Below are 19,813 nucleotides of genomic sequence, written 5' to 3'. Positions count from 1 at the left end.
GCAAGGGTTGGGATTAGGGTTAGGGGTGTGTTAGGGTTAGGGATATGATTGGGATTAGGGTTAGGGGTGTGTTGGGGTTAGGTTTGTGGTTAGGGTTATGGTTGGGATTAAAGATAGGGGTGTGTTGGGGTTAGGGTTGTGACGTATTCAGGAGAAATTGCACAATTTTTGTGGTTCATTTTCTCTTTTTATACTTGTGAAAATAAAAAAAATTGGTTCTGAAGTAAAATGTTTGTGAAAAAAAGTTGAATGTTCTTTTTTTCTTTCCACTTTGCTTCAGTTCCTGTGAAGCAAGTAAAGGGTTAATAAACTTTTTGAATGTGGATTTGAGCACATTGAGGGGTGAAGTTTTTAGAATGGTGTCACTTTTGGGTATTTGCTGTCATGTACACCCTTCAAAATGACTTCAAATGTGAGATGGTCCCTAAATAATGGTTTTGTAAATTTTGTTATAAAAATGAGAAATCGCTGGTCAAATTTTAACCCTTATAACTTCCTAACAAAAAAAAATGTTGTTTCCAAAATTGTGCTGATGTAAAGTAGACATGTGGGAAATGTTAGTTAGTACGTATTTTGTGTGACATCTCTCTGGTTTAAGGACATAAAAATTCAAAGTTTGAAAATTTCAAAATTTTCGCCATATTTCCATTTTTTTAATACATAAACGCAAGTCATATTGAAGAAACTTTACCACTAACATGAAGTACAATATGACATGAAAAAACAGTCTCAGAATCAGCGGGATCCGTTGAAGCGTTCCAGAGTTAGAACCACATAAAAGTGACAGTGGTCAGAATTGTAAAAATTGGCTTGGTCATTAAGCAGCAAATTGGCTGTCACTAAGGGGTTAAAATCTAATTCCCTCTCCTCTAACATGATCAGAGAAGAGAGAAATGGGGTCCCCCCCTTCTTCTGCAGAGAGAAAATTGAGGGTGCATGTTCAGTGCGCCTGCTAAGATCTACCTCCCTGCACCCGGCAACCACTGGGAATTTTCTGATTGGCTGCTGGCTTTTGATTACTACGGTAGACCCTATCACAGTGATCAGAAGCCCCCAATATTTGTAAATATGGCAGCACTTGGGCTGTGCCTCTCTCTTCTCTCTTTGTAGTTGTTCTGGGACAGAATAGAGATACACTATGTCCGATTGCTGCCCTGTCAGAAAGAGAAAGTGAAAAAAATTCTCATTTGTACCTCTGTCTGTAAATCCCCTAATCTTCATTGATTACTCTCCCTTCTGTGTCATCCCCCTTGTCAGATTAAAAAAAAATGTAAAGGTTAGGGTTAGGATAAAGGTTAGGGTATGTGCACACGTCCGGATTTCTTGCAGAAATTTCCTGAAGAAAACCGGAAATTTTCTGCATGAAATCCGCATTTTTTTTTTTGCGTTTTTTTTCTGTTTTTTTCGCGGTTTTTTAACATTCTGCAAGCGTAATTAGCTTGCAGAATGCTAAAGTTTTCCAAGCGATCTGTAGCATCGCTTGGAAAACTGACTGACAGGTTGGTCACACTTGTCAAACATAGCGTTTGACAAGTGTGACCATCTTTTTACTATAGATGCTGCCTATGCAGCATCAATAGTAAAAGATAGAATATTTAAAAATAATTAAAAAAAAAAAAAAATGGTTATACTCACCTGCAGGCGTCCGTTCCTATAGATGCCGGTGTGGTTCAGGACCTTCCATGACGTCGCGGTCACGTGAGCGGTCACATGACCGGTCTCGACCAATCACAAGACCGTGACGTCATCGCAGGTCCTTCACCGCACACCAGCTATAGAAACCGAAGCGGCAGCATGCAGCGGAGAGGCGGGAAGACATCGAAGGTGAGTATAGGACTATTTTTTATTTTAATTCTTTTTTTTTGACCAATTATATGGTGCCCAGTCCGTGGAGGAGAGTCTCCTCTCCTCCACCCTGGGTACCAACCGCACATAATCTGCTTACTTCCTGCATGGTGTGCACAGCCCCGTGCGGGAAGTAAGCAGATCAATGCACTCCTAGGTGTGCGGAATCCCCTGCAATTCCGCATTTTAATGAACATGTTGCTTTTTTTTCCGCAATGCGATTTTTTCGCGGAAAAAGAGGCTACATTTGCACAAAAAATGTGGAATACACTGAAAATAATGGGAGGCATATGTTAGCGTTTTTTTCGCGTTTTTATAGCGAAAAAACGCGAAAAAAAACGCTAAAAATACTGAACGTGTGCACATGGCCTTAGGGTTAGGCAGATTTTTTCTAAAGTAAAAAAGAAAATACTAGTGGTAGATGAGGTTTAGGGCTAGTAGTGTTAGATTAGGGTTAGTTTTTTTGTTAGGCAGGCGAATAAAGCAATGGCCCGCAGAACATTCAGCGCGGAGCTAGTGTACAGCCTGCTTTGCTCCAGCAGCGAAACAGAATCTGCCTCTGAAGTAGAGCAATTTTCAGAGAGTGACGATGACTCTTCCTCCACACATCCCACAGCCTGATGGTAGCAGTCGGTCGTCATTGCTGAAGCTACAGAGGAGGACCAAGTACCACAGACCTCCCACCGCTGTGGTATCACAACAGGTCACTTTCTCCTCAAATTCCCCCTTTTTTAGCAGCCCCTGGAATTAAGTTAGATGTTTCCAATTTTACACCCCTTTTTTTCCCAAGTTTTCGTCACCCCAAAAATCCTGTAATTGATTGCCCACCTAACCAATTTATATGCCCGACAATATATCTCTCAAAAACCCACTGCTTTTCATTCACATTCCTGGATCCCGACAAATGTTCTGGATAAAAAAAAATTTTTGGCCTTACCCTCAACATGGAGTTAGAAGAAAAAAAAAAACGAATCCACTTCTACTGGGCAACAAAATCTGTTCACAGTACCCCTGTGTTTGCAGCTTCCAAGAGAGCCAAACACGGCGTCAAGCTCTACAAAATGAGCGAAAGCACAACAGGGTACACATCTACTTTCCTAGCTTATGAAGGTAGGGACCACCAAATCAGCCCCCCATACTGCCCCCAGACAATTGGCTTCCCAGGTAAAACTGTCTGGGAGCTAATGACCCCCTTTCTCCATCAAGGCTACCACATGTATATGGACAACTATTACACAAGCATCACCCCTATACAAATCCCTCCACGCTTCAAATACTGGGACTGTGGGACAATCAGGAAAAACCGAGTGGGATTTCCATCACTGTTGGTGCCCAGAGGTTCGGAAAGAGGGGCGTCATTCTCACTTGCAAGTGAACAACTTCTTGCAATGAAGTGGAATGACTGAAAAGACGTCTACATGCTGACCACACTGTGACGGTCAGAGACAGGGGCGCCACCAGTGACAAGCAAAAACTGAGTCACAGATTACAATAAATTCATGGGTGGCGTTGACCTGTCAGACCACGTACTTCAGCCATACCTGGTGAAGCATAAGACCAGGGCCTGGTATAAAAAGGTAGCAATCTACCTCATCCAGATTGCTACATACAAGTTTTGTACCCCAGGTGCCCATCCTAACCAGGCCTTTGTATCTCCCCGTTTTGAGACCTACCACACATTTTACAATTATTATGGTATTTTTTTCAAATCTATATAATCATGTAAGGTCCACTTCCGTCTGTTTGTCTGTCTGTCTGTTTCTCTGTCACAGAATTCCCACGTCGCTGATTGGTCGCAGCCGGCTGGGCGCGACCAATCAGCGACAGGCAGAGTCAGGCCGCGAATTGGCCCCTCCCTACAGTCAGTGCCCCTCCAGTCAGCTCCCACGGACCAACTTTTTACTATTGATGCTGCCTATGCAGACCGCTACATCATCACGGGTTATTGCTGCAAGGCATTACTGGGAACAGAGCATCACTAAAGGCCTGGGCTGGATCCGAGGGCCGTGTAATAATTAAAGGGGATAACTCAGGAGACTCTTTGCGTGGAACAAGACAACTACAGGACACAGTTTTATAAGTGGTAAAGTCTATATTATCACACGGTGATTCAAACAGGTGCAGAGAGAAACTCAAGTCCACAACACTTGGTGCAAATATCAAATGCAGCTCAGCAGTCTATAGGAAACTTCAGAGGAAAATGCAATCAGGCAGAAAGTCTATGAAGCACAATTATTCTTGAGGATACTTGACACGAATAAGTCTTTGCTTAGTCCACAACACAGATAGATATGCTTATAAGGCAGTTCAAATAATATCTTAGCTCAACCAGGGAGGTCTGGGTAATAGTCTCAGGTTCTTGCAGAGCAGCAAACAGCTTACATGTCCAGCAAATGCAGATGGAAGTAAACACAAGCAGCAGATGAAGGAGGATTACTGGAACTGGTGTATGCAGCAGGAACTCAGAGCAGAGTAGCAGGATAAACCCACAGGTTCACAGGAGCAGGTATATAGCCAGGGAGTCCCAGAGGTCAGGAGCTGGATGCAAGGCAGAATACTCTAGCACAGACTGAAGGCTGGGGTGAAGTTTTATAGCAGGAAGACAGTGCACATGAGACCAAAGAAGCCATCTCGGAAAAGGGCAGTAATGTACAAAAAGGTAATAAAAAAATGTTCAGAGTCCTGACATTACTCCCTCCTTAGAAGCGACCTCAGGACGATCCTGGACCTGGTTTCTCAGGGAATCTCTGATGAAAACGAGAAATCTTCTGTTGGGCATTGATGTTTTCCACAGGTTTCCAAGAGTCTTCCTCAGGGGGATATCCCTGCCATCTTATCAGATATTGGAGCAGATTCCTGCGAATCCTGGAATCAACAATTTCCTCCACCACAAATTGTTCTTGCCCATCAATCACCACAGGCTGCGGAGTTGGCACAACACGTCCCTGGAAGGTATTAGGAGATACAGGCTTTAGTAAAGATACATGAAAAACTGGGTGTACCTTCATAGTCCTAGGCAGCTTCAGCCGGCAGGCCACAGAGCTCACAATACCGTTGATCTTGAAAGGGCCAATGAATTTCTGTCCAAGATTTTGTGAAGGAACGTTTAACTTCAGATTCTTAGTTGTTAACCACACGGAATCTCCTACCTTGAACATGCGTGCAGGTTTACGGAATCTATCAGCCGATCTCTTATAACGTTCTTGAGCTGTGGTCAGGGATTCCTTCAGAACCTCCAGATTTTGCCTCATCGCAGTCAGCCTTTCCCCCACTGCCGGAACCGGAGAATTAATTGGAGACCTAGGTAAGATACACGGATGATAACCCAGATTGGCAAAGAAAGGTGTAAATTTAGTGGAGGCGCTCTGAGAATTGTTATATGAAAATTCAGCTAACGGCAGCAACTCCAACCAATCATCCTGGAGATGGCTGACATAGCATCTTAAATATTGTTCCAGCATCTGGTTGGTACGCTCAGTCTGCATTTGTCTGGGGATGGTAAGCGGAAGAGAGACAGACATTAATATTGAGTGCAGAGCAAAACCCCTTCCAGAATCTTGAAGTGAACTGCACTCCACGGTCAGAGATGATCTCACCCGGAACCCCATGCAACTGAAAGACATTCTGTATAACCAAGTTCACTGTATCTTTAGCTGAGGGGAGGCCGGTGCACGGAACAAAATGAGCAGCTTCAGTCAGGCGATCAACTACCACCATGATTGTATTCATGCCCCCCAATGTAGGCAGCTCCACAATAAAGTCCATTGATATAGACCCCCAAGGGCGGGACGGAACAGGTAATGGTTGTAGAAGACCCGTAGGTGCCACATGAGGAGTCTTGTAACGAGCACATACCTCGCAAGAGAGAACATAGTCCTTGGTATCCTTCAGGCAAGTTGGCCACCAGAAGAATCGGCTCAGGAACTCGTGTCTTCTGTACCCCCCTGTGACCAGCCAACTTGGAGTCATGTACCAACTTGAGTATCTGCAGACGGATGATGTCAGAGACGTAGATACGTCGATCTCTGAACTACATGCCACCCTTAAAGACAAGATTAATATCCACAGGTGGGTTGGCCAGAAATACATCACCGTCATAGGCCTCCCTGCACTCCTTCCACAAGTCCTGATCGTGGATAACTCCGATGAAATTGGCATCAGATAGAATGGTCTTGGACAGGGCTCCAGGTACGGAATCCGCAGCATGGATTCGGGATAAAGCATCAGCTTTCCCATTACGAGAACCTGGACGGTACGAGATAAAGTTAAATTGATTTAAAAATAAGTTCCAACGAGCCTGACGAGGAGAAAGACATCTAGCGGATCTAAGGAACTCTAAATTGCGATGGTCAGTTAGCACTATGATCTGTTGTGCAGCTCCTTGCAGATGATGCCTCCACTCTTTGAAAGCCGCAATAATAGCCAGCAATTCCTTGTCTCCCACATCGTAATTCTTCTCTGCTGAGGTTAGTCTACGGGAAAAGAAAGCACAAGGATGTAGCAGACCCTTCTTTCCATTTCTTTGGGAGAGAATAGCCCCCAAAGCATTATCAGAAGCGTCCACCTCCACAATGAAAGAAAGTGTTGGATCTGGGTGTATCAACAGCGGTGCTGATGTGAAACAGATCTTAAGCTGATCAAAAGCTTCTTGAGCCTGTGATGACCACTTAAAGGGCTTTTCCTTCTTTGTCAAGGAAGTAATGGGATGGACAATATCAGAAAAATGTTGAATGAAGCGTCTGTAGAAATTTGCAAAACCAATAAAACGTTGGACCTCCTTAACGTTCTTGGGTACCGGTCAGTCAAGGATAGCCTGAATCTTACCAGATTCCATATTCAGCCCCTGGGGAGTGATGATATAACCTAAGAACTGTATCTCAGAACGATGGAACTCTCATTTCTCCGCCTTAATATACAGATGGTTCTCTTTCAGACATCTTAAAACAGTTTTGACATGTTATTCATGTTCCTGTAGAGAGTCAGAAAAGATTAGTATATCGTCCAAATAGATCACTACAAACTGGTCCAACAAATCTCTGAAAATGTCATTAGCAAGGTGTTGAAATGTTGCAGGGGCGTTACAAAGCCCGAAGGGCATCATAAGAGATTCAAAGTGTCCATACCGGCATCTGAATGCTGTCTTCCACTCATCCCCTGGACGAATACGCACCAAATTATAAGCCCCACGAAGATCCAGTTTAGAGAACACCTTAGCATGGCGGACTCTCTCCAGTAATTCGGGAATCAGAGGCAAAGGGTAACGGTTTCGTACGGTTACCTTATAGTCAACACAGGGTCTCATCCTTCTTCTTTACAAAAAAGATAGGTGCCCCTGCTGGTGAGGAAGAAGGACGTATGAAGCCTTTGGCCAGATTTTCATCAATATACTCCTTTAAGGCTTGAAGCTCAGGTGCCGCCAAAGGGTATACGTTACCAAAAGGAATAGCTGCCCTAGGAAGCAACTCAATGGGACAGTCATAATGCCTGTGTGGAGGAAGCTGATCTGCATTCTTCTTGTCACAGATGTCAGAGAACTCTTTATATACTGGAGGTAAAGAAAATACCTGTACATGTGGTTCCGTAGCCGTGGACTCAGGCACAGCTTCTGTTAACGCTGAGTTGCTCCTTGTTGGAAAGATAATCTCCTTGGTCTCCCAGTTGATAATTGGGTTCTGAGAACGCAACCAAGGAATGCCTAAAATCACAGGAAAATGAGAAGAAATGAGCAAGAAAGAAAGTTGCTCCTGATGATTAGGCTCCAACAAAATTTCAAGGGGTACGGTCTCCTGATCCACAGGCCCAGAGATTAAAGGTGACCCATCCACTGTTTTCATGGTAATTGGAGAGGCTCTTGGCTAAATTTCAATACCATGTTCCTTGGCAAATGCGATATCCATGAAATTGCCACCTGCACCAGAGTCAATCATAGCTGCACTGGAAATCCACTGTCCTGAACACAGGATCTTAATAGTGAGAGAACAGTGAGAGTTCTTTTCCTTAAGCTCCTTGGGGGGTGAAGTCATAGAAAATGAATGGAATACAGTGTTTAAAGGCAGGCTACATTCAGAGATGTCAGATTCATCATCACAGTTGTCATACTCCCCTACTGCTGCACCTTGTTAGGCCGTCTAGGACACTTAGGACAATTGATCAAGAAGTGGTCAGACTGGCTGCAGTAGAAACATAGACTTTCACGAAGGCGATGCTCCCGGCGCTCATTGATCTCGCGCCTCTGAACGGAATCAATATGCATGGGCACCTCCTCCACCTCCCGAGATGTTTTACCTGCAGGCTCTTTGGAAGGAAGGGAAAAGTTAGAAATACGGTTATATGCAGCAAACTTCTCCTGCCTACGCTCAGTAAGGCGAATGTCAATGCGCACACAATGCTGTATAAATGTCTCTAGCTCTTGTGATGACTCAGAGCGAGCTAGTTCATCTTTTACAATACTAGACAGACCCCTTTTAAAAATAGGCAATTGTGCATAACTGTCCCAATTGGTATCTACCGCTAATCTCCTGAATTCAGTAGCATACTCAATAACAGAACGTTTTGCCTGGTGTAAAGACAATAAAGCAGATTCAGCGGTTGCACGGCGATTAGGATCATCAAACATTAATGCCGATAGAAATATATATATCATGTAGATCTCACTTGCATGTATACTCTTCTATAATCAAATATATACTTATATGCTCACAGCTAATATATACATTATAATCAATGGTTTAAAATGGCTGACACAAACTAATATAACCTAGACAGATCATAAAATGGCTGACATGAACTAATATAACCAGACAGATCATATGGGGTTTTCCGTCCCTAAAAGCAGAACAGAGTCAGATGTTTGGTGACTGCTGATCAAATGTCTCCACTTTGTCCTAGACACAGAACTCAAGTTTAGTTGCTTAATCCTCTGTCATATGAGCATTAATCACCATATTCCATATATGTTTAGATAACCAATGACAGAAGAGCTAGACAATATGGTAATTAACTAACCACCCCTGACAACCCCTAACCACTCCTTTCTATGTGAAAATATAAAACTATGTATGTACAATAAAGTTTCAGTATTGATGGAATGTTGTTCTGTCACAGTTGTGTACAGTCCATTCTTGATGAGCGCTCAAAATACTCAGTCTAATTGGGAGCGGCCACAGCACACACAGGGATATATTTATCCAACCCTAATATTTCCATAACAGAATGGCGCCCAACGGCACGGATGAAACGCACACGTGGACCCACTACTGACCGGAGATACGGAAGTTGTAGCAGTGGCCTTGGCGCAGGGGCAGGAGACTGCGCAGCTCCATAAGTAAGGTAAGAAAATGTTATCATCTTACCTGAAAGTCCCCTGTGCCCGGTCCTTGTCTATGCCTCTTGCCGGTCAGGTGTGGTCATCAATTCCCAGGTAGTGTAAAAAATCCGTAGCCACGAATCCACCCTGGGAGGTGTCTGCTGTGAGCCGTGTATATGTTCTATGTTTGTGTAAGATCCGGGAGAAGGAAGGAAAAGTGATTTTTGCTTATGGTGGCTGGGTAACAGACAGCAGGAGGTCAAATCGCTGAATAAGCTATCACAGATTCCCGTGCAATAGGAGAGACAGGAGGTCTCGGGACAGGCAGTTCCATGCTCCAGGCTCGGATGGTGATAGTTAAAAAGGGCTGCCACAGATTCCCGTAGCCGGCGGCCAGTCAGGACGACCGGAGCGGAGGGTGGTAGAGTCCGGCATATGCGTGCCAGTGCGATTGATAGTTGTCTGTTCCCAGCGCAACCTGCATGTGTCACAGAATTTAAAAGGGCGTCTCTCGGATTGTCTATCTGTTTCTGTCTGTCAAGTGTTGCTTCTTTAAGAAGCATGAAATAGTGAAAAGAAAGTTTTGGGTTTTTTTGTTTTTTTTTCCTTCTCTCATGAACTTCCTCTTTTTTCAGCTGAAGCAGAGATGCATTGTAAATCACACTGTCACATCTGTTTTTTTTTTCTGGCTGTTTTCAGCTGCAATGCTGGCTATGTGTAGTTTTTTTTGTGAAGAAGTTAAATTAAATAGTACCTATTATTTTTGATGTGACATATGTGTATCAGATACGAGATTTTAGTGATATTGCATATTATAATATTACAGTATTAGAAAGGGGAAGTGTGTCTCTGACTGCATTTGAGCGCAGAGATTCTAAAAAAAAAAAAAAGGGAGAAGAGAAAAGCCGTTTTAATTTTTAATTTTTTTTACTCTCTTAAAGGGTCTTTTTCTTTTTGCGGCATTTTAACGTTTTTTAATTAAGTTTTCCTCAATCTTCAATCTCTTTACCTTTTTACTTTTTTTGGGGGGAAAAAGTTTTTTTTCTTTTTTTTCCTCTTGTATCAAAGTTTTGAGTTTTTGGTTGTGAACTAAGTTTTTGATGGTTTTTCTTATCGTTTTGGGTTTTTCTTAGAGTTTTATATACTCATTTTTAGAAGTTTTTTCTTTTTCTTAGTACTGTTTTTTTTCATTTTTGTGTGTTTTTCATTTTTTGCTTTTGCCATGGGGAATAAAGTGGCCGAGCAACAGGAGAGTCTTTTATTTCCTGATGAGCAAACAGCCCCTAGATAGTGGCAGAACACGAAGGTGTTAAGTATGTGAAGATTTTTGGAAGGTATAAAGTACGTGAAATTCATTAGAATGGCAGACTTCAAGCTGCGGAATGGCATGACGTAGAAAGGAAAATAAGGGAAGTTAGCTGATGTTAGATTGCTGAATACTAATACATGGTATGAAGTAGCACAGCAGAGCTTACATCGTTTAGGTGGTACAGAAAGTTATGTGAGCAAACCAGGAAGTGATTTTTGTGGGTATGAGACAGGAGAATCTGCGCAGTAGGTAGTTATTTTTGCACAGTATGTGGTGCGCCCCGTCTCTCCCTACAGGGAGAGGGCATGTTTGCTCAATTCAAACAATATGGTGCTTACAGCACAAGGTTTCCCTCTATGTCCCTGGCACAGTCCAGCCATTGCCAGTTGTGATATTGGGGAAACAAGGTGAAAGCCCCCGCCCACAGTGGGCAGCCCCAGACACATCAGGTAGCAGACAGCTCAGCCCTGGGTGCAGAGGGGGGAGGAATGATATCAGAACGAGCTCACTGACAGATCCTCCGTTACCTCATTTCACAGTCAATAATATTGTGACCATTAAGGTTTTACATGAACTTTGATATCACCATGTATTGATAATGTACAGCTTCAGCACCGGTCAGAGCTGCCTACATTCACACCAACATAGAACTATAAGTCTAATCCATCACAGCTTCAGCAAGGGGGGAGACATCCTCACATAAAAAAGCAACTTCTAAGTCCAAAATCAGCCAGTGTATGACCCCAGTACAAGCCATCACAACTATTCCTCTGATGAAGATGAAGAGGGAACATCATACATGCTGTCCAGTACTAGAAAAGAAACCCACAGGCACCAAGAATGCAAGGGCAGATAGAGGCACCACCATTACACTATGTGCACTGCACTTCAAGTCAGGTGACAATTTTCCAGACCCAGGGATGCATCCCATGCCATTTTACCGAAGAGAGTAGCAGAAGCAGCAAACATATGCAGCCAGCTGGAATGATCTCTGGGCCATGAATGAAAATAGAAGCAGGTGATGCACTCTGGCCAATCATGAAGGAACAATTCAAACTTCCAGCAGAATCAGACATACACGCTTGGGAGTCAGGGCCACAGCTAATTGAACAGCTCAGAGAGTGAGCCATGACATGAGCCAGGAAAAGACAGAGTCTGTAAAGAAGTTTCATGGCAGAGTAATGCAAGTATTCCAAGACTTGGGCTTCACCATTCATGAGTCATGACCAGATACACAGGCCTTTGTGCATGGACTGAGACAGCCAATTAGGAAACCACTGATAGTGGCTAGGCCTGAGAACAGGTCAATAACAGTGGACTGACCCAGCAAAATGTTTTATGTGCGCCTAGGAGACTGTTTATTGCCGATTGTCACCAAAACTGCCGCCATTATAGCACCACAAAGAGCGCAAAGAAGGAAAAGGGTACCGTGCTGCTGAGAACACCAGAAGGGGAGCCAGAGGTGAAGACGCTACAAAGTGCCGATCGACACACCGGAAGAACCGCTGCAGACTCCAGAGAGGAGACACCGACCTCAATAAGGTTAGCAAAGGGGAGAAGCTATGTCAGACCAGGGGTAAGAAGTGACGGCAGATGCAGCCGCAGCCCCTGTAATGCCCCAAGACCTTGGGTTGGATGCAGCCGTCGGTCTCATGGCACCCCCGGGCCTCGCCATGAATGCACCTGCAGGCCACGTCTTACCACCGCAGCTTCAATCAGCAGGCCGGACCCCGCTGCCGCTACAGTACCCATCATGCCGTTGTCCACAGTAGCCAAAGGAATTGAGTCCCAACCAGGGGTGCAGAAGACAGCCCCTCTCATGGTGACCACTGACCTGGAAGCACAACCACCCTACAAAGACAGAAGAAGTGTCAAGTGTTACATCTGTGGCAAGTTTGGCCATTACCAGAACCAGTGCAGGGCACCCACGCCCCCGAAGAGACTGGACCCATGCAACCCAAGAGTTGGTCCAGAGAAACAGGTCAAGGAAGAAGTGCAGAAAGCAGTGAAGTACCCCGTCCATAGGACAGAGGCAAGCAAGCCAGGCCCGCAAGACACTATGCTCCTGACATGTAAAACTTCATCTGCAGGACCAATACCTCAAATTACCCTTAAAGTGGATGGCGTTGTCAGATCCAAAGTGGTGCAGCCAGAAGTGTGATGACACATGTGGAACTCACTGATCCCACCTGCCTATCAGAATCCTCTGTGTCTCGCATGGGCATTGATGGTCAAGTCAGACATTCTCAGCTTACAAAGCCACTGAGCGTGTGCACTCAGCCAGGACACTCTATCCTGTCCCAGTTTGTGGTGTAAAGGACCTGCCACTCAACCTACTGGGAGCGAACCTACTGCAGAAGCTGAAGGCAACCACAGTGTTCCAGGAAGATGGGACAGTGACACTTTCTTCATCCCTGACCCGAGAAGAGTCATGCTGGCGGCCCATCGCCTTGCAATACCCCGCTTTTCCCCGTCAAGAAAAAGACTGTAAAAGGAGAGCCAGCCAAGTTCAGAATGGTATATAACCTGAGAGCTGTGAATGACGCCACGGTGTTTGAAACTGCAATTATGCCGAATCCGCACACTCTGCTTTCAAATGTGCCTGCCACAGCAAAAGTGTTCACAGTGAACAACCTGGCTAACGTTTTCTCCAGTGTTCCAGTTCATCCGGAAGACCAGTTCCTGTTTGCCTTAATGCACCAGGGGGGACAACACACATGGACAGTGATGCCACAGTGGGCCCAGAACAGCCCTTCACGGTTCACCAAAGCAATGTCCACAGTCCTCACCAACTGGGTCACAGAACATGCAGAAGTAACCCTGCTACAATACATGGACAATCTACTCCTTTGTGCAGTTGACTTTGACACGTGTAAAGCCCTTTCCTTGTATCTCCTACTCTACCTGGCGGAGCAGCACTGCAAGATCTCAAAGAACAAAGTCCAGTGGTGTCTGAAGCAAGTTACGTTCCAGAGACACTGTATTGCTCACCAGGCGAAACACCTGACAGATGACCGGAAGACCACAGTGGAGAAGATGGTCCCTCCGACAACTCCAAAGGTGCTACAGGTCTTCCTTGGTCTAGTTTCGTATTGCAGAGCCTGGATCCCTGATGCTTCCATCATATGCAGCCTCTGTGTGAATAAAACAGCGTGACCCCGTTCCTCCAGACAGATGTGGCCTTCAGTTCGTTCAAGAAGTTAAAAGGCTCTGTAGTCTCAGCGCCAGCACTAGGCCTATCTGACTACAAGAAGCCATTCCGTCTCTACTTGATGAGAAGAGAAGGCCTTGCTACTGGAGTCCTGACACAGCTTCAGGGGGAAAGCAGAGACTTTCGGACTACTTTTCAGCTTGCCTGGATCCAGTTGCAAGGGGAGCCTCTTCCTCCCGCATGATAGCAGCAGTTGCAGCACACGCCCTCCTGGACAGGACTACTGACATCAGTGGAAAAAACCATTGGAAATCCTGGCTCTGCATGACATCTCAGCAATCCTCAACCAAACCCAGCTAAAACATCTCTCCACCGCCAGGCATCTTCGCCTCCAGTGCTCTCTACTCCTGCCCAACAATGTCACCATCTCCAGATGCACAGTCCTCAACCCGTCCACTCTACTCCCACTCCCAAGGGGGGATACAGATATGGACCCTCAGATAAAAAGTCTGCATGGGAACTGAATTTGCTCCGGATGGATGACCATGATTGCTTCAGCATCATGCAACAGGAAACAGCAGGACTACCCAAGGTGGCAGAAGAGCCACTGACCAACCCAGAGTTGATCCTCTATGTGGATGGCTCCAGATTCGCAGATGATGAAGGAAGATTCCACATGGGATGTGCAGTGACCAGCAATCAAGAGATCCTGTGGTCCAGAAGTCTGCTGCCCAGTCTGTCAGCCCAGGAAGCAGAACTGATAGCGCTGATGAAGGCCTACCAGATGGCAGAAGACAAGACTGAGAAAATGTATACCGATTCAAGGTACTCGCATGGCATAGCACACGACTTCGGACCTATCTGGGCTGCAAGGGATTTCATCACAGCAAGCAGAACAACCGTGAAGCATCATGGAGCCATTAAGGACCTGCTGAACACACTTCAACTTCCAAAAGTGGTGGCAGTACTAAAAGTCAAAGCGCATGGAAAACTAAACACAGTAGAGGCACGAGGCAACAACATGGCGGATATGGCAACCAAAGAAGCAGTCAAAGGAAGACAATATGGAAAAGTGGAAGAGGTCGTAGAGCCGGACGGCTACTACAGGACGGCTGAAGACAGGAAATCTGACAAGATGACGTCCTGTGATCTGCTCAAAAAAGCTGCAAGAGCAAGCCCCAAAGGACAAGAAGGAATGCTGGATGCAGAAGAGAGCAGCACATGAAGAAGGAAGGGTATACTCAATGGACTACAAACCCTGTTTACCCCGCAGCATGTACCTCATCGTGGTCCAGTGGGCACATGGGCCCACACACAGATTAAAGGCACAGATGAATGATCCGATTGGTGCTTACTGGTTCGCCCCAGAAATCTCCACCCTAACAGCCAAGTTCATAAACAGCTGTCTGACCTGTGGCCAATGCAACCCTGGAAGAATGGAGAAAGTTCCCACACATCGTCTTGCCAGACCACTGTACCCCCTTCCAGAGGATCCAGATAGACCACATCAAGATGCCGCCAAGTGGAGGATTCGAATATGCCCTTGTGGCCATGGACATGTTCTCAGGATGACAGCCAGAAGCTTTCCCAGTGAAGAACCAGTCAGCAAAGACTACTGCAAAGAAGCTACTCTCAGAGACGAGATATGCAGCTATGGGGTCCCAGAAGTGATAGAGAGTGACCAGGGACCCGCATTCATAGCAAACCTCACACGAGAGATCTAGTCAGCAGTAGGGTCAGACTTAGGCCTACACACTCCCAATCACACTACTCAGTGTTAGGCACACTCCCAGAGGCCCAGAAAAAGCTGTCATTATATGAAATTTTGTTTGTGTCTAGTACCAGGTTAGGGGTAACCTTCCCTCAGCAGCTGATTATGTAATATGATACTTTGTCTGCTTATGTAATTGAACTCACCAAGAAACTTGCTAACATCCATTCTCGAGTTTTTTTCTTCATTGCCAGATCCAGATTCAGTGTCCGGTATGCACTCCTAGAAGCCAGGAGACTGGGTGTTGGTGAAAAAGTTTGTAAGGAGAACACCACTCGATCCTAGATTTGATGGTCCTGCTCAAGTGCTGCTGATGACACCAAACTCTGTGAAACTGGAGGGAAGACCCACTTGGATCCACTCATCGCATGGCAAGAAAGCTCCCCTACCAGAAGATGACACCCAAGCCAGAATGATGTTGCGGCCTGACCGAAAAGATGACCTACCTGATAAAGACTACACATCGTTTACTACACATGCTATTGACTAAGAGACTGATTGCAACGAACCCCCTTTAGGGACAGATCTCCTGACCGCCCATTTGCGAAAAGTCTGTACGGAGTGGGGCACAGGCGTTAGGCTTGTGTCAGTTCGCCGACAGCACAAAAGAGTTGCAGCGCTTTGGGACAGGAGGCTAGGATTAGGGCAAGTGATATCTAAGGGGGGCTTGTGATAGAAATATATATATCATGTAGATCTCACTTGCATGTATACTCTTCTATAATCAAATATATACTTATATGCTCACAGCTAATATATACATTATAATCAATGGTTTAAAATGGCTGACACAAACTAATATAACCTAGACAGATCATAAAATGGCTGACATGAACTAATATAACCAGACAGATCATATGGGGTTTTCCGTCCCTAAAAGCAGAGTCAGATGTTTGGTGACTGCTGATCAAATGTCTCCACTTTGTCCTAGACACAGAACTCAAGTTTAGTTGCTTAATCCTCTGTCATGAGCATTAATCACCATATTCCATATATGTTTAGATAACCAATGACAGAAGAGCTAGACAATATGGTAATTAACTAACCACCCCTGACAACCCCTAACCACTCCTTTCTATGTGAAAATATAAAACTATGTATGTACAATAAAGTTTCAGTATTGATGGAATGTTGTTCTGTCACAGTTGTGTACAGTCCATTCTTGATGAGCGCTCAAAATACTCAGTCTAATTGGGAGCGGCCACAGCACACACAGGGATATATTTATCCAACCCTAATATTTCCATAACAGAGCGAGCTAGTTCATCTTTTACAATACTAGACAGACCCCTTTTAAAAATAGGCAATTGTGCATAACTGTCCCAATTGGTATCTACCGCTAATCTCCTGAATTCAGTAGCATACTCAATAACAGAACGTTTTGCCTGGTGTAAAGACAATAAAGCAGATTCAGCGGTTGCACGGCGATTAGGATCATCAAACATTAATGCCATAGCGGCCAAGAAATCATCCAAGTTATTTAACCGTGGGTCACGAGACTCAATCATCGGATTCGCCCAGGCGAGCGCTCGTGCGGTCAGCAGCATTATTACACACAATACTTTGGATCTATCATTAGGAAAACGGTCAGCATGCACATCAAAATATAGCATACATCGATTCACAAAGCCATGAAATTTGTCGCGATCACCATTAAATCTGAATGGGGCAACTTCGGTGGGCTAGCTGGTGGCGGTTGCCCAGAGGGAAAAGTCGCTTGTCCAGCTATTTCAGCTTATTATTTGTCCAGCTTATGTCCTGAAAAGCCCGTCCATACTGGGACTCTATGCCAGCAAGTTTGTTTTCCTGGGCTGCCATGTGGGTGCTTAAGTCCTGAAAAGTCTGTCCAAACACTTGTTGATTGAGTTCAAAGCTTCCAAACTTCTTTTGCAGACCTTCCACATCTTTCTGCAGTGATCTAATTATGGAAAACACCTGCTCTAGTCTGCTTTCTGCAGTCATTGTTCCAGCAGTCTCCTTTTTTTTTTTAGGCTAGAGTATCCTGTAATAATTATAGGGGATAACTCAGGAGACTCTTTGCGTGGAACAAGACAACTACAGGACACAGTTTTATAAGTGGTAAAGTCTATATTATCACACGGTGATTCAAACAGGTGCAGAGAGAAACTCAAGTCCACAACACTTGGTGCAAGTATCAAATGCAGCTCAGCAGTCTATAGGAAACTTCAGAGGAAAGTGCAATCACGCAGAAAGTCTATGAAGCACAATTATTCTTGAGGATACTTGACACGAATAAATCCTTGCTTAGTCCACAACAGATAGATATGCTTATAAGGCAGTTCAAATAATATCTTAGCTCAACCAGGGAGGTCTGGGTAATAGTCTCAGGTTCTTGCAGAGCAGAAACAGCTTACATGTCCAGCAAATGCAGATGGAAGCAAACACGAGCAGCAGATGAAGGAGGATTACTGGAACTGGTGTATGCAGCAGGAACTCAGAGCAGAGTAGTAGGATAAACCCACAGGTTCACAGGAGCAGGTATATAGCCAGGGAGTCACCAGAGGTCAGGAGCTGGATGCAAGGCAGAATACTCTAGCACAGACTGAAGGCTGGGGTGGAGTTTTCTAGCAGGAAGACACAGTGCACATGAGACCAAAGACGCCATCTCGGAAAAGGGCAGTAATGCACAAAAAGGTAATAAAAAATGTTCAGAGTCCAGACATTACTCCCTCCTTAGAAGTGGCCTCAGGACGATCCTGGACCTGGTTTCTCAGGGAATCTCTGATGAAAACGAGAAATCTTCTGTTGGGCATTGATGTTTTCCACAGGTTCCCAAGAGTCTTCCGCAGGGGGATATCCCTGCCATCTTATCAGATATTGGAGCAGATTCCTGCGAATCCTGGAATCAACAATTTCCTCCACCACAAATTGTTCTTGCCCATCAATCACCACAGGCTGCGGAGGTGGCACAACACGTCCCTGGAAGGTATTAGGAGATACAGGCTTTAGTAAAGATACATGAAAAACTGGGTGTGATGAAGGATTACTGGAACTGGTGTATACAGCAGGAACTCAGAGCAGAGTAGCAGGATAACCCCACAGGTTCACAGGAGCAGGTATATAGCCAGGGAGTCATCAGAGGTCAGGAGCTGGATGCAAGGCAGAATACTCTAGCACAGACTGAAGGCTGGGGTGAAGTTTTATAGCAGGAAGACAGTGCAAATGAGACCAGAGATGCCATCTTGGAAAAGGGCAGTAATGCACAAAAAGGTGGTAAAAAATGTTCAGAGTCCTGACAGGCCGCTGGAAGGTGAGTATATAACTATTTTTTTATTTTAATTCTTTTATGGTGCCCACATTGCTATATACTACATGGGCTGTTACATACTGCATGGGCTGTGCAATATACTACGTGGGCTGTGCAATATACTACATGGCTGTTATATACTACGTGGGCTGTGCTATATACTGCATGTGCTGTTATATACTACGTGGCTGTTATATACTACGTAACTGTGCTACATACTATGTGCCTGTGCTATATACTACGTGGCTGTGCAATATACTGCGTGGGCTGTGCTATATACTACGTGGCTGTGCTATATACTACGTGGGCTGTGAGACTCTTTCGCCCGGGGCCCTCAAAAACCTGCAGCTGGCCCTGGCTTCACTGATTGGTCCCGGCCAATCAGCGAAAGGCGCAGTCCGGCCACGAATTGGCTTGAGATTTGAACCACGCTTCGCTAATTGGTCGCGCCCAGCCGGCCGAATCCTGTGTATTCATTGCATTATTCTGAAATCTTCATAAGTAAACTACATACATATTCTAGAATACCCGATGCGTTAGAATCGGGTCACCATCTAGTAATTTATATTTTCTGCTTAGTGGGTCCTAGTAGAGTACTTTTTATGGAATAAGTAATGAAGAGAATATTTTAATCAGTAAATCACATTTTACCTTATTTCACAATTAATTCTAGGACTTGATCAATCACATACCAAACTACTATTCAGACAAATTCTTGTCCATATGCCCATGTCTCTATACTCCAGAGTGTGAACCCCACAAATGTTCTTGAAAAAAGTCTGACAATTAATTCCAGGACTTGAATACTCAAACATTTTTTACCATTTATCTCAGTTGAATGTTTTTACGACTATGTCTTACTGCACAAAACTTTTGTTTCCATTTATATTACTTATATATTTATGTTGGTGATACAGGCATGATCATTTTATTGGACGCGTCCGCTCTTTGCCAGTCGTTACACTGGTTGCCTATTCATTATAGGATCCAATTCAAAGTACTTGTTCTCACCCACAAAGCTCTCCACCGTGCGGCACCCCCTTACATATCCTTACATCTCCTCCCTCATTTCTGTCTATCGCCCTAGCCGATTGCTGCGCTCTGCAAACGACTTTCGACTTAACTCTGCACTAATCTGTACCTCCCACTCACGACTCCAAGAC

The sequence above is a fragment of the Ranitomeya variabilis genome, chromosome 5, assembly GCF_051348905.1.
Source record: "Ranitomeya variabilis isolate aRanVar5 chromosome 5, aRanVar5.hap1, whole genome shotgun sequence".
In the NCBI taxonomy this organism is placed as follows: Eukaryota; Metazoa; Chordata; class Amphibia; order Anura; family Dendrobatidae; genus Ranitomeya; species Ranitomeya variabilis.
This window is presented reverse-complemented; position numbering follows the sequence as displayed.